Raw genomic sequence first — 14209 nt, forward strand, 5'->3', positions numbered from 1 at the left:
GGCAAATCCGACCTCCTGTGTGAATTTTCACACTATTGTGAAACATACTGGGGGGGAGAGGTTACCTAACGTTATTAAGAAATCAATATCCCAAGAAACAACTTATTTTATTAAACAGGAGAAAAAATGACAAGTAACTGAGCACTTAACCCGATATCACACAAATAAAAGGAAACTTAGAAGATGAATTCACATTCCCTTGACTCCAGGCAAGTCAGATTACCTTGACTGTTTGTCAAGGCATAGGATATACCTGACCTAAGAATGACTGGTTTTGGGCTGGTTTCTTGCTTAACCCATTAGAATAAATACTTACTGGAAATGTCAGTGCTCCATTAATATACTTCTCCATAACCTCACTAAATTCACTAACTAAATTATGAAGGACAGGTCTAACCTGCAAAAAGAGCCAAGCTGGCCCTGTAAAATGTATAGTGAAATCAACAAAAGCTCTTGAAATTTACCAACTGAATTATTATATGGAGTACCTAGTGTCCTTTTGCTGGGGAATGTCCCCAGGAGTTGCATACTGCATACTAAAGTCTTGGAGCTGAAATCAAAAGGTCCCAATTAGTCCAATTAGTTATATATTGATGTCTGTTTGTACCTATTTGTATTTTTCTGATATAACCTGACTTCATTTAACACATGAAGTTGCTGACAGATTCTTAGAAACTAGCCAATTTCCTGCATGTGGGCTCACATGTCACGGGTTAACAGTCACGGCTGCTTACTAAAAGTTTACATTAACGCTCTATGCGCATGAAGAGGAAACAAAGCCTAGTTATAGTGATTGCGGCTCTATGACAAAAAAGGTCCTGTGCCTGTCAGGTGTAAACACTAATAAGAGATTTTACATGTCGCACATTTATATTGAATGTGGTGAATACATTGTATTAGTGTTATCCAGCTTGGGCACTGTAAGCAGAAGCAGGCGATCTCTTTGTTCTGCTCCCTGCTGGTCCACGGGACTATAATCCACCACAAAGGTAAAACTGCAGTAGGCTGAGCAGACTCTTATCCCATACGCATTCTCCTGTATGCATTCTTCATAATGCCATTATTCACTACTATTATATATCATGTTTAACTAGATGTAGGACAACAGTGGGTGAAATGAGGAAAAAATGCTTTTGTAAGAGATACCCAAAAAGGCAGCATTTGCTCCCTGCTTTTGAAGTAATGCCACTGGAATCACAGATTAGTACAAGAGTGAGCAGAAGCAGGCAAGATTTTTCCTGCAAAAGTGAAAATTAGCACAATTTTTACAGCCCATGGGAAGAAATCAACCTGTTGTGATCTATCCTTACAGAGAAAGTAAAAAAATTTGGAAAAATGCGAGTGGTCAAGTATGGTTTGTATCACTGATGAACATCCACAATGTTTATTAACATATGTAGTTGAACCATGTATTGTACCAGTGTGGCTTTCTCTGAGGTTTTGCACTTTGAAGGAACAGAGGACAAGGTTATAACCTAAAGGGCACAATGGACCCAAAAAACATAATAGTGCATTCTTTCATGTGCACTGCACCATTATTACTGATTTGATGCCATGTTATTGACGATCATTGGCAATGTAAATAATATTTCCTTATCAAAATCATTGCTTAGTCAGTGACAGGGAAGAGGACTGGCTATAGAGCCGGGGGATGGGTAAAAATGCAGAGATTTTATGTGTTTTTTTATTCTGGCCCCAATTGTCTCTTGAGAATATCATCTGAGAAATATCCAACTATTTTCTACGTATTTCATGGCTGAGACTTTATTTTTTTTTTATTAATGAAGAAATTAAATAATTCCATTTAAGGCTCAGTGAAAAACAGGACGATCCGGCCACAATTAGTCTCCAGTGATAGTATTTGGAGAATAAAAGAAAATCAAAACACAAAATTGGAAGCATGTATGATCAGCTTTCTGGTACACGAAAGCAGGCCAGAGCCCAGTAAGGGCGGGGGCCCTCTGTGATTTATCAATGGAGGGTTCAACACAATACAGGATATATCTAATGCCCTCTAGATTGTAAGCATGTTTGAGCATTGTTATGGTATATGCTACTTGTTATGTCTACCCATTGTACAGTGCTACAGAATATGATGGCGCTATATAAAACAATAACTAATAATCAACCTTTGCATCCTCATCAAGATTTAAAAAAGTGTACAACGCCTGACATATGTATATGAATGTGTTTAATGCATAGTCCTCTTTATAATCATAATCCATAGTGATACATCTCACGGTGGCCCAACCTGACTAAATTCACGGTTTGCCAAAAAAGCACTAAAAGAGGGGCAAAATTAACATAAATGTAATAAAGACCCTCATGTGAGAAAGAGTAACGCATAATATGTTATTATTCCTAGGCGCCCAAAAGGCCGCTAAGCTTTCCCAGACACCAGAAAAGTTACTGCTCCATCCAATGCTAAATACAAAGAATAAAATCTGATTTGTTTTCCTCTATCTGGCAGAGATATTCAGCTCTCATTACATTAATTTTGTTTAACAGTCCAGTGATCACACAGCGTGATGGACAAATTCAGTGCATTTCCTGTAATGTAATAATTCACCACTTCTTTAATAGTCCGAAGCAATTTAGTGCAATCTAATTTTATCCACAATTTGTTTATCGATTCCAATGCTGACAGAGCTTCCCAGAGATGGGAAACCAATTGATTAACCGGCATGCCAGCCACTGTGGGATCTTTGGTAGCATCACCGCCAATCCAAGGACTGAGGAGTCTTGCTTCAGAGGATTTCATACATTTAACTTGCATTAACACGGCATTAAACAATGCTTTGAACGATTATAAGAAAGGGGACAGGACAGGATCTTTCAGTACTGCATTCTGTTTTGTTACGAACCATAATGGGAATTTCTGGCACTATCCACTGGGCACAAAGGGAGCATGAAAAAGTCAAGCCTGCAGGAAATTAGGATGGTAACCGCACAATGCCCTGCGACACAAATGCCACCGAATATCATTAACCATCTATACATCTTATATCGCATGGCAGCAAAAACATGCTTTATTTGACTTAAAACGAGGAATCTGGGATGAGGAACATGCACTGATATAAGCTCAATTTCTGCCCAAGAACAGTAATGGTTTTGCAGAGATTATTAAACTGTCAACATCGTAGGGTTGACTTTGGAAATTCAATCCCATCATGCTCAGCCAGCTATAACACTCTCGCTTTAAAAGGTCATTTTTATTTCAACATGTCAATTGCAAGTATTGTAATGTTCCATTAAGAAAACACATGCATTTCACATGCCTAGTTATAATATTTATAAATATTTACTTCTATGTAAATATTTCGAAAACTAAGCTCGCCACATACATGAAAGTAAAAGTATCCATTTGTGTGCTTGCACTGTATTACTGCGGGACCTTCCTTACCGATAGTAGTCTGCCGGTACTATACAAGCTCGGTGGCCTTCCTGCATTCAAAAGATTTGTTCACCCTTTCAATTGCATAACAGAATGTTTTTGTACTTACTTTATAAATCTTAAAATGGGAGAAAAAGGGAAGAGAATTCCTCCAGGCTTGGAATCGCTTCATGTCTGTATAACAGGTTATTCCATCCCCCCAAAAAACATCACGTGAAAAACAAATTTAACAATGCAACTTTTTCTTCTCCAACTCATGGAAGTTGTCAGCGTTTTTCCAGTGGCATGGAGAGGTGACGAGGTGACTGCAGGCCAGTAACTTACACATTCAAATCTCTTTTTCTGCTTCTTGTAGGGTGATGAGAAAAAAAGATCATTCCCTTTATGGGATCAAATACAAGAGGACCAGAGGAAGGCAATCCCTGTGTCCCTTGATTGAGTTTAAATCTTTACAGGTCGGCTCGCACACTGGCTTCAGCATAATGTTTAATCCCCAAAAAGATATGTAAAAATGCTGACCGAACAAAAAAGATCTCAAAACCTCTTCGCCTGATTTTTGGAACAAAATAATTTTAATTTATCAGAATTTCAAGTGATAACGGAGTTGAAACTGTACAAAATTATGTTTTTAAGATGTCATTTCAGGGGTTTGGTTTGGGTCAGTAAAAAAATGCCTTTGCTAAACCATATGCGGAAAATTATAGCAGTCAGATTTCATACAAAAATAACCACCGTAAAATATGTGCAGTTTACAGCAATTAAACAGGGAATCCAAAGTAAAACTGCTTGCGAGCAAATTGCTTAGTCTTGGATAATAAAACCCATAATGCCAGAAGAATTACGTAAATGAATGTGCTACATCCAGGTTCCAGAATTGCTATGTGCTATAATTGAAATGTTGTTTCCATTTTTCCATGTTATATCTGTAGAAAAGCATTCGGGGGATCAGTAACAGTCTCACAGTATCATTATCTGGATGGCTAGCTTCTAGAACTCCATACACCCAAAACTTCTTCCTGTCGTGTTATAACATCCAGAGGGAGGAGGACTATGACAGCAAAGCTAGACATGGAAAAGAGTGAACTAGTCCAGCAGAAAGCAGACTTCCACTTGTATACCTCTGTAACTACGAGGCATGCTCTCCAGGATTGTGGCTTCATGAGTACAGATCCTGCGGGATGAGGTGTTTCCAGCTATCATAATCCATTCTTAAAGCGAGAAAATTGCAGCAGGGATCAGAGCTGAATGAAAACTCCTGTGCCTCCCGTTCTCACTGGAATCCCTGCATCCCAGCCGTCTCTGTGTGTCTGACAACACACTCGGAAATAAGTTGTTCAGGGGGTGTAGCCTCTGGTCCCAGCTCTTTCCTAGAAGCACAGTCCTCTTGGATTGTACGTCTGCCCAGCTAAAAACAGATACTCTATGGTGTTCACATGGCTAACTGTTTGAACCAGAGCCAAGGGGTCAGATTTAACTGCAGGATGGAGAGTTAATTTCCTGTGGAAGCCTCCACTGGGATTTAAACAAGTCCCATTCTCTCGTCTGTCAACATCGTTTTAACCCCCACTCTGCTAGAGGAAGAACTGTCCTGTTTGACTAAAGTGAACTATGTGACAACCAAATGAATGCAAAAATACATCTTTTCTTTTTAGTAGAGTAGAGGTTGTAGCCGTATTAGTCCAGTGGTGTCAATATCAAATAACAGATGGAATAAGTATCTTGTGATAATACCTTTTTTATTGGACTAACAGAATTTTAGAATGACAAGCTTTCGGGAGCTCTTCTCCCTTTCTCAAGTCTAAAGCATATCTGAGCAAAACGACACATAGAATTCAATGTAGTGTGGCAGGAGAGGGGGGGTGCTTACTACCCAGATCTGATAAGGGAGGGTGAGATGTTGTAAAAGTATGTGTCCCTCCAGAGGGTCATAAATGTTCTGAGTAGGGAATTTGGAGGGGGGTTATTCCATCTTTTCTTTTTGGTATTTAATTATTTTGATGGCATCAGGATTACTGTTCGGTTGTGGAAGCACACACCTAGAACATAAACTAAATAAGGGATCGACATTAGGACCAGAACAAGGTTAATAGTTACAAGAATATGGTAAAAACTGTCTTAATTTTTATGGCAGTAAAGTCTTTGTCTTAGGCTATTCTGAGGGCGTAATTAATTCACATCGTAGTGTATAGTCAGCTGTGTCCATTGCACGATTACCTGAACTATTTATTTTAATACATGTCGCCTCTCTACAAAAGTCACCACCACAGTAACTCAAAGGATCATTCAATCAGGAGGCACATTCTACTGGTTGCTATGGTAACAATACCACTTTACAAATGTAACTGTCTCCTCAGTACACTCGGTGTGATGTGTGAAATCACACGGGCATTCTAAATAACTATGGCGGACATTTTTATGTGTCAAGCTATAGCTTTTTCACATGTATACACCAACACTCCCCTTTTCTGTATTAATCAGCTTGTTATCAGGTGTTGCCATTCTTTTTTTTTTTATCAAAATTTTATTGCCCTATGTATATCAGCATCACAGACTCCAACGTGCATTTTCCCAGGCTCAAGGGTTAGAGGGCTTTGTTAATCATCTGGACCCATTGGACTGCTTGATTTAATAAATTAAAGAAAAAAAAAGAAAAGAAAAAAAAAAGCTGTACACTTTAGAATGAGAACAGAAGGTTAGTGCTATAGTGGGAAATATCTATACAGATCTGCCACCTTGCCCAAATTTAAGGTACTACTAATTTGAGGATACTCTGTCCCATTCTCTAATAACCCTACAAACATTTTGGACTTCTTTAGTGGATATACCTATGCCATCGAGGCACTTGCTGAAAACACCATGTTTCTTCTAGTTTGTAAGCTCATTAGAGAAGGATGCCTCTAGCGTTTTGTTTCTGGTTCAAATTGTTATGCGATGCACTACCTGTTGTGTCCTGTTCACCCATTGTACAGCGCTGTGGAATATAATGCACAACATAAATGAATACATTACGGCATTAATTTGGGGGATTCCGTCACCCTATATGTGTTGCTTAGCCCGTGAGTCCTTATTGATTTTTTATGGCTATATTGCTTACCAAGGACTTCACTGCATTTTTACCCAAATGAGACTCTCAAGCAATTTAAAGCCTTCTCTGATTCAACTCCTGATACAGGCATGTAAAAGTAGATGGGATTTGCTAAACGTTGGGATACATTGATGTAGTGGTGGGCCAAACAATATATGGCCATTTTTTTTAATAGTATTCGCTGGGTATGTGCTGAATTCTTGCTTTGTTTCGTGTATCTTTTGGTCATTGTTATTGTAGCAGCAACCTGGGAATCTGAAAGTTAGTGAACAAGAAAAATCTAAATGAAATCAATACTTGGTGTGATCACCCTTTGCCTTAAAAACAGCATCAATTCTTCTATCTACACTTGCACAGGGATTTTGACGGAATATAGTTATGTGTATAATTAAACAACTATACTAAACCAGGGCTTGACAAATTTGTTGTGAATCTAGGCGCCAGGTAAAAAAAGTTTTCTTTTCTTGTGAAAAAAGTTAGGAGCCAGGATTTTTTTTAAACTAACAGTTGGTCAGGAGGGATCCGATCATCATCAGCCCACTTACTAAACTCACAGCATTTGACCTGGAAGCACCCTGGACTTTCAGGTCAGTGCTGTTTGTTTTTTTTTTTTAAATACATTTTTTTCATTTTTTTAACTCTTTCGATGCTGATGTTCCATTGGAGCACAGCATTGACAGATATTTAGTCCCCACAAGCTTGTGGGAACAAATGTTAACCCCTGCAATGCCACGAATGTTTCATACACAATTGTGGCATTGAAGGGGTTAACGCTGCACTGTCGCTCTCATGGAGTGATCAGGCAGCAGGGGAGGGTTGGGGCTGGTCTCCACACTCATGGCGAGACCAAAGAACCCTCTCACCCTGTCCCTGAAGACCAGCCACTGCAGGGGGGAGTCTATGATGACTGCTGTAGGCTTCTATGCCTACAGGAATCATCAAAGGGCTGGTGGGGGCTCGTTTTTTTGCTGTTGCTGGTCTGCCTGGGCTTCCAGGCAGACCACCGGCAGCAGAGCCCCTTACTAAACGGGAGTTAACCCCTAAAACGCCGCGATCATTGAAGGGGTTAACGCTGCACTGTCGCTCTGAGGGAGCGATCAAGCAGTGGGGGGGGGGGTGGTGTTGGGGCTGGTCTCCACACTCATGTGGAGACCGAAGAACCCTCTCCCCTGTCCCTGAAGCTGCCTCTGGCAGCTGGGACTCAATTGCTGGTCTATGGACCAGCCATTGCAGAGGGAGTCTCTTTGATGACTGCGGTAGGCTTCCATACCTACAGGAGTCATCAAAGGGCTTGTGGGGGCTCGTTTTTGCTGTTGCTGGTCTGCCTGGGCTTCCAGGCAGACCACCAGCAGCAAAGCCCCCAAAACGGGAATTAACCCCTAAATGCCGCGATCGCGGCATTGAAGGGGTTAACGCTGCGCTGTCGCTCCCATGGAGCGATCAGGCAGCTGGGGGGTGTTGGGTGAGGTCCCCAGACTTGTGTGGGGACCCAATCAACACACAAACCCCTTCCCTGAGGCTGCCTGTGGCAGCTGAAAACACGATTGCTGCTTTTCCAGCAACCGCGTTTTCAGCCTACAGGCTCACTCCGTGGGAGTGATCTCAGGCTCGGGGCCGGGCTCGGAGTGGCTGTGCTGTCTGCCCAGACTTCTGGGCAGACAGCACCAGCGCCCCCGTGTGGTGACTCAGCCTCTTACATCCACAATTTTTTCTGGATGTAAGAGGCTGACAAAACCTAGGCGCCAGGACAAAATTCTCTGTCGCCATGGCGACCTGGCGCCTGGGATTTGTCGAGCCCTGTACTAAACAGTCCCTAATGATCATTAATTTAATATGAGTAGGTTGACAAAAATCATTAACTGAAACAGCTTTGTAGGAGCAATAAAACTGGGTGAGGTTCCTTTGACGTTTAGTCCATATCATCAATTAACAGATTTGGATACCTATCAGACCCTAAAGTATGACCCTACAAATAGCTGTAAGAGAATTCTAACCAAGTTCTTAGACAAAGGAAATAAATTGGGTGTTATTAATGAGAATGAGCATAAATATTTAAATGTATTGCACCCTAAATTACCTGTTATATATGTTCTACCCCAAATACATAAAAATATTAATAACCCACCTGGAAGACCAATCGTATCAGGTGTGGAGTCATTATTTAGCAATTTCTCAGAATATATTGATATGTTTACAGCCAACAGTACAAAAAACTAGGGCATACTTGGAGGACACAGAGTATCATAAATCACTTACAACAAATAAAATGGGAATCAGACTACTTTCTTGTGACAGGAGATGTAACACCCTTATATACCAGCACAGTTCATGATAAAAGGATGTGAAGCCTTAAGAAGAATTTTAGAAATAGATAAAGAGGAACCGCTATGGGAACCGGGTTTGTCCCAGCTATGCAAACATATTTACGGCCGACAGAGAACCATTCGGTCTGGGATCGGCATGGCTGGGGTGCAAACCTGGTCCTATATTGTAGATACATCGATGATGTATTCATTATATGGAAAGGAAACCAGACGTTTTAAAACGCCTTAATAATAATGTTAACATAGAGCTCAATAGCCAAGTTAGTGTCCAATGCTTGGATTTTTGTAGAAGATTATTTAATAAAAACCAAAAAGAATTAAAAAAAAATGGATGTGTAAATTTTTATTAGCCAAGACAGTTGTCAAAATCCCACTTGGCTAAAAAGCGTCCCGAAAAGCCAAATGATCTGTATAAGACGCACAGATACATTTGTACAGCAGGCAGAACATCTAAATAAGAAATTACTTGAGAAAGGCTATACAAAAGCAGATTTGAATAAAGAACTGGCTACCATCAAAGATCTAGACAGAAGTGTTTAGAAGTGCACCAAATCTGGAACAGAAAATCACAAAAAAGAAACACTAAAAAAATCATGCTACTCATTTTTTAGCCCTAAAAGTTGGTTTTTATTCATGTAAAATGTGTGCGGGCTGCAGTATAGCAGATAAACTATAAACCTGAGAAACAACAAACTGGTGTGGAAAGCATTTTTTATGCTTTGTGTAGCTTAACCTGTCCTGATGCGGGTGTCTGTGTGACAGAGCCTGTCCCGGTGTGTGTGTCAGTGTGACAGAGTCTGTCCTGGTGTTTTTGTGTCTGGGTGTCAAAGCCTGTCCTGGTATGTGTGTGTTTCGGTGTTGCCTTTAACCCCTTAAGGACAATAGGCGGTCCCAAAACCCATTGAAAACAATGCATTTTGAGCCCGTACATGTACGGGCTTTGTCATTAAGGGGTTAAAAGTAGCTGTATGGGAGTTCTTCTTGCAAATGTGGGAGTCTGAGTAGACCCTCTTACTCGCATGCTAAAGCTGGCTGGCGGTGGGTATAGCATGCATGCATACTGGCAAGCAGGAGAGATATTCGACAGAATGCATCTCATGCAAGCCATAAAGCAGGGGCAAGGAAATACCAATACATTGGGACGTGATTCTGATAAATACCATCTTGCATTACCAAAGGGGAAATGCATCACTTAAAAGGTGCATACAGAGGCGTATATAGGGTATGGCAGCTATGGCATGTGCCATGGGCGCCATCTCAAGGGGGGCGCTGGTGAGCGGCTTTTAAATGCCGTTTTTTTTTTGGGTTTTTTTGATGCGGAGGAGAGAGAGGGGCGCCTAGCAACCGCTCGGCGCCCCTCATTCTCCTCCACGAGCCCTCTACCCCCGTCCCGGTGCCGGCATTTCATGATGAGCGCCGCAATATGCCAGAATATTGCGGCGCTCAGCAGTGAAACAGCGTGCACCAGCGAGCGGCTTTTAAACACTGATGCGGAGGCACCCCTCGTTCTCCCCTGCATCAAAAAAAAGAAGACAGCGTTTAAAAGCCACTCACTGGTGCCCGCTGCTTCACTGCTGGGCGCCGAAATATGACGTCATATTACGGCGCTCAGCAGTGAAGCAGCAGGCACCAGCGAGCGGTGCAGGAAGACAGCAGCATCGTGCTCCCGTCGCTGGACTTCAAGGTGAGAGAGGGGGGTATATAGTGGGTAAGGGGGGGAGGGTATATAGTGGGTAAGGGGGGGAGGGTATATAGTGGGTAGGGGGAGAGGATATATAGTGGGTAGGGGGGAGAGGATATATAGTGGGTAGGGGGGAGAGGATATATAGTGAGTAAGGGGGAGAGGATATATAGTGAGTAAGGGGGAGAGGATATATAGTGGGTAGGGGGGGAGGGAGAGGGGTTAGAAAGTGATAAGGGAGGGAGAGGGGGTTAGAAAGTGATAGGGGAGGGAGAGGGGGTTAGAAAGTGATAGGGGAGGGAGAGGGGATAGAAAGTGATAAGGGAGGGAGAGGGGGGTAGAAAGTGATAAGGGAGGGAGATGGGGTAGATATAAGTAAAGAGTGTGCATAAATGTGTGGATGCATTGAGTGAATGAGGGAGAGCATGAGTTAATATGTGAATGTATTGTCTGAATGAGGGAGAGCATGAGTTAATGTGTGGATGAGTTGTATGAATGAGGGAGAGCATAAGTTAATGTGTGGATGAGTTGTCTGAATGAGGGAGAGCATGAGTTAATGTGTGGATGAATTGTCTGAATTAACCCCTTAAGGACCGTGGCTCATTTTTCGTTTTGTACCCTGTGGAGTAAATATACTTTTAATGCCGTATTTTTATGCGAATTCCAATTGATCTTTACCTGCAAAGCTGGGTTTTTGTGTTATTCTGTAGATCCATATGTGCTATGCTTATATGTATGTTTCCATACATTATTTATGTGTACCTGCAAATACAGGGTTAATATGTCTTATTCAGTTGATTAACACCTGCAATGCTGTTTCCATGTATTTATTTGATCTATACCTGCAATGCTACGTTTCATATATTATTATTGTATACCTGCAAATACAGGATTTGTATGTCTTATTCTGTTTATTTGATCTATACCTTCAGTGCTGAGATCACAAGTGAATTTCAATTGATCTGGGTTTGTGTGTTGATCTATACCTGCTATCAGCAGCAGGGACTAATATTTATATATATATATATATATATATATATATATATATATATATATATATATATATATATATGGGCAGCAGGGGCTAGTAAATGGGTTTTAGATATTTGGACAGGGGCGCAATTTCAGTGCTTGCCATAGGCGCTATTTTCAGTAGATACGCCTCTGGGTGCATATGATGGCAGCATTGTGTCTTTAAGTGATTTGAGCACACACAAGCAATGTCTATATGCAATACCAAAACAAATGTATAGTTCGAACTAAAGAAAGACAAGCCTGTGTTCAATAATCACATTTGTTGATATGACTGTGCATAGCTCAAGACTCCCTCAATTTTTGTTTATAACAATATTACCAGACTTGGTTTTATGCTTTGATATAACTTACTTTTCCTGAGTCTGCACCTTTAACAATACATTTTTGTAAGGAGGCTGCATTCCCACGCTACACATAAACAAACACGTAGGAAGGGATATCCATGTATCCCAAACACGTGTTTCAAAATGCTATGTTATCAGTGGGGCACTAAGTTTAACCCCTGCATTGCTACAGCACTGTGCTCTGCTGGATCAGGAAGAAAAACCTTTGACACCCTACCTGCTCCGTGTAATGCTCTGAGTCCTAATGTACTGGGAACTGGGGTACACAGCAGCTTGTATCACAATTTATACTTATGTACGTAAAGGAAAAAAATTTAAACAGGAGTATTTACAAGTTTTGGACATTTACATCCAGCATACAAACTTACAAGCAGTTTATGTATAACGTATTCTTAAAAGAAAAAAGATGCATATGCCACAGTCATGGGTGTTACAAGGTTTCTTGAAGATTCAGGGCAGGAGTCCATGACAAAATTCAGCAGAGTTGTTTACAGTCTAATCACCAAAAGCATTTTGCATCATGCAAATCAAGCCATTATTTAGATTTCTGCCTCATTTCCTCCTCTCCTGAAACCTGGAAGCATTAGAATACTCATTTCTTACACATGCTTAGAAGAATGTCCATCGATAGGAAGGCAGCCAATAGCATGCATACTAGCAAAACATGAACCTATGGAACAAATGTGATTGGTCACTGCAACTCTCATGGTTTTCTATTGATCACATGGTCCCTGTTTTCAGTCAAACCAACTTTCCGGAATCAAACGCAAAGATTCACTTTATAAAACGGGACACTTAGCAATCTGAGAACTCCGGTACCAGCTGGGTTCAGTTCTTCTCAAGATTTATACATGAGATCTTGAGACCTACATGATCTAAGTGAACCTGTGAGGTGACACAAATAGCTGATTTCAGCTCAGTACTAGATCCAGCAGGATTTTATGAAATGGGAACTTTATCCCTTTGCGTGTTGAGGTAGTTCTGAGTTTGGTGGACCTTGAGGCATCACTTTATAGTTTATATTATGTGAACTATATAGTTTATATTTAGATAACTACACTGTGGCTAAAGACTCCTATTCATAAATGCCCAGTTTATGCCAAGCCATTAATCACATGATTACAATGCAAAAAATGAAAACAAAAAAATATATAAAGCATTTCCTTTTCCCGTTACTTCTCAGTATATGCCAAAAGAAATAATCGAAAGTAACTAAAACTAAATATTTTTCTTAAAATCCTTTGTGTGTAGAACACAATATGTTCTACAAATAAGTACACACAGAGCCAATGTAGGTGACAGTACACAATGTATTGCATGGTAGACATACATCACTATAGAAAAAGAAACACAAAACCAATTCTCATCTCACATGTAAATGCAAAGCTCCACAACGTATTGAAAGGAAGTGCATCGCAGCCCAGGAGTCTACATTCTTACACACTCAGGGCACCGGATCCTTTGGACATGCCCATGTACATTATCAACAAAGCAGCAAGAACGGAAACGGTTTTTACCCCTAGATGAGCTAGTGTAGTGGTTTTGTAACACAGATAAGACCACAGCTGCTACACTTTGGGATATATGTACTCATCATTACATTATTCTTACCCTTGTTCATTACATTCTGACATGGAAAAGCTCTTTTAGCAGGAAAAAATATTTCCTTCCCAATACCAGCATTCCTATGAATATATCTAACAGTGAAATATTAAAACAAGCACTATTAGTGACATATACTGTACTCCCGTCATCTGATACATAGTCTTCTCACTTACTTCCTCCTAATACACGTGGCACCGCTCGCCAGCCGTCTTCACATGCGGTATGAGAATTCGGGTAGGTAGTCCCAATTCTCCATTTATCAGACACCAGGATACATTCTTCTTAACTGTCCTTACTTTGCCCATCTCATAATTGCCTTCCTTTACGTCCTCCTAATCAACTGACACAGAAATAATCTTATCTCTTACTAGCGAAAAAGGTAGCAAATCAGCTCACACAATTACGATTTACTCTACACATTAAAACAACCTTATTTTAGACCAATTCACACATCATCCCAGCGTACACATAGCAGAGACGACGATTTTAGATAGATGGATGTTAGTCACATACCTCTTCTTTTCTCCTAATTAAGGCAGAGCTACCTTCAACCATCCTCTTGACCCAATGGACAGCTACCACAGCCGAATACCTCTTGTAACCAATATTTTTAGAGGCACCAACCTTTATACAGTGACCCTGCACTGTGTATATAAGTTGTCGTTAAAGCGTGTAGACCATGTTTGTTCTTTCGGGGGAACATGCCTCACACGGGCCCATTAGAGGTCTGACTTTGCAAGC

At 40.8% G+C, this 14209-nt stretch overlaps 1 protein-coding gene across 1 annotated transcript in view; it reads right to left on the reverse strand.

Moving 5' to 3' along the window:
* TNK2 (tyrosine kinase non receptor 2) overlaps window positions 1–14209 on the reverse strand; it is a 44265-nt gene that overhangs the window by 23117 nt on the left and 6939 nt on the right. The gene's annotated exons all lie outside the window — the stretch shown is intronic.

This window comes from Spea bombifrons, chromosome 3 (assembly GCF_027358695.1).
Source record: "Spea bombifrons isolate aSpeBom1 chromosome 3, aSpeBom1.2.pri, whole genome shotgun sequence".
Classification (NCBI taxonomy): Eukaryota; Metazoa; Chordata; class Amphibia; order Anura; family Pelobatidae; genus Spea; species Spea bombifrons.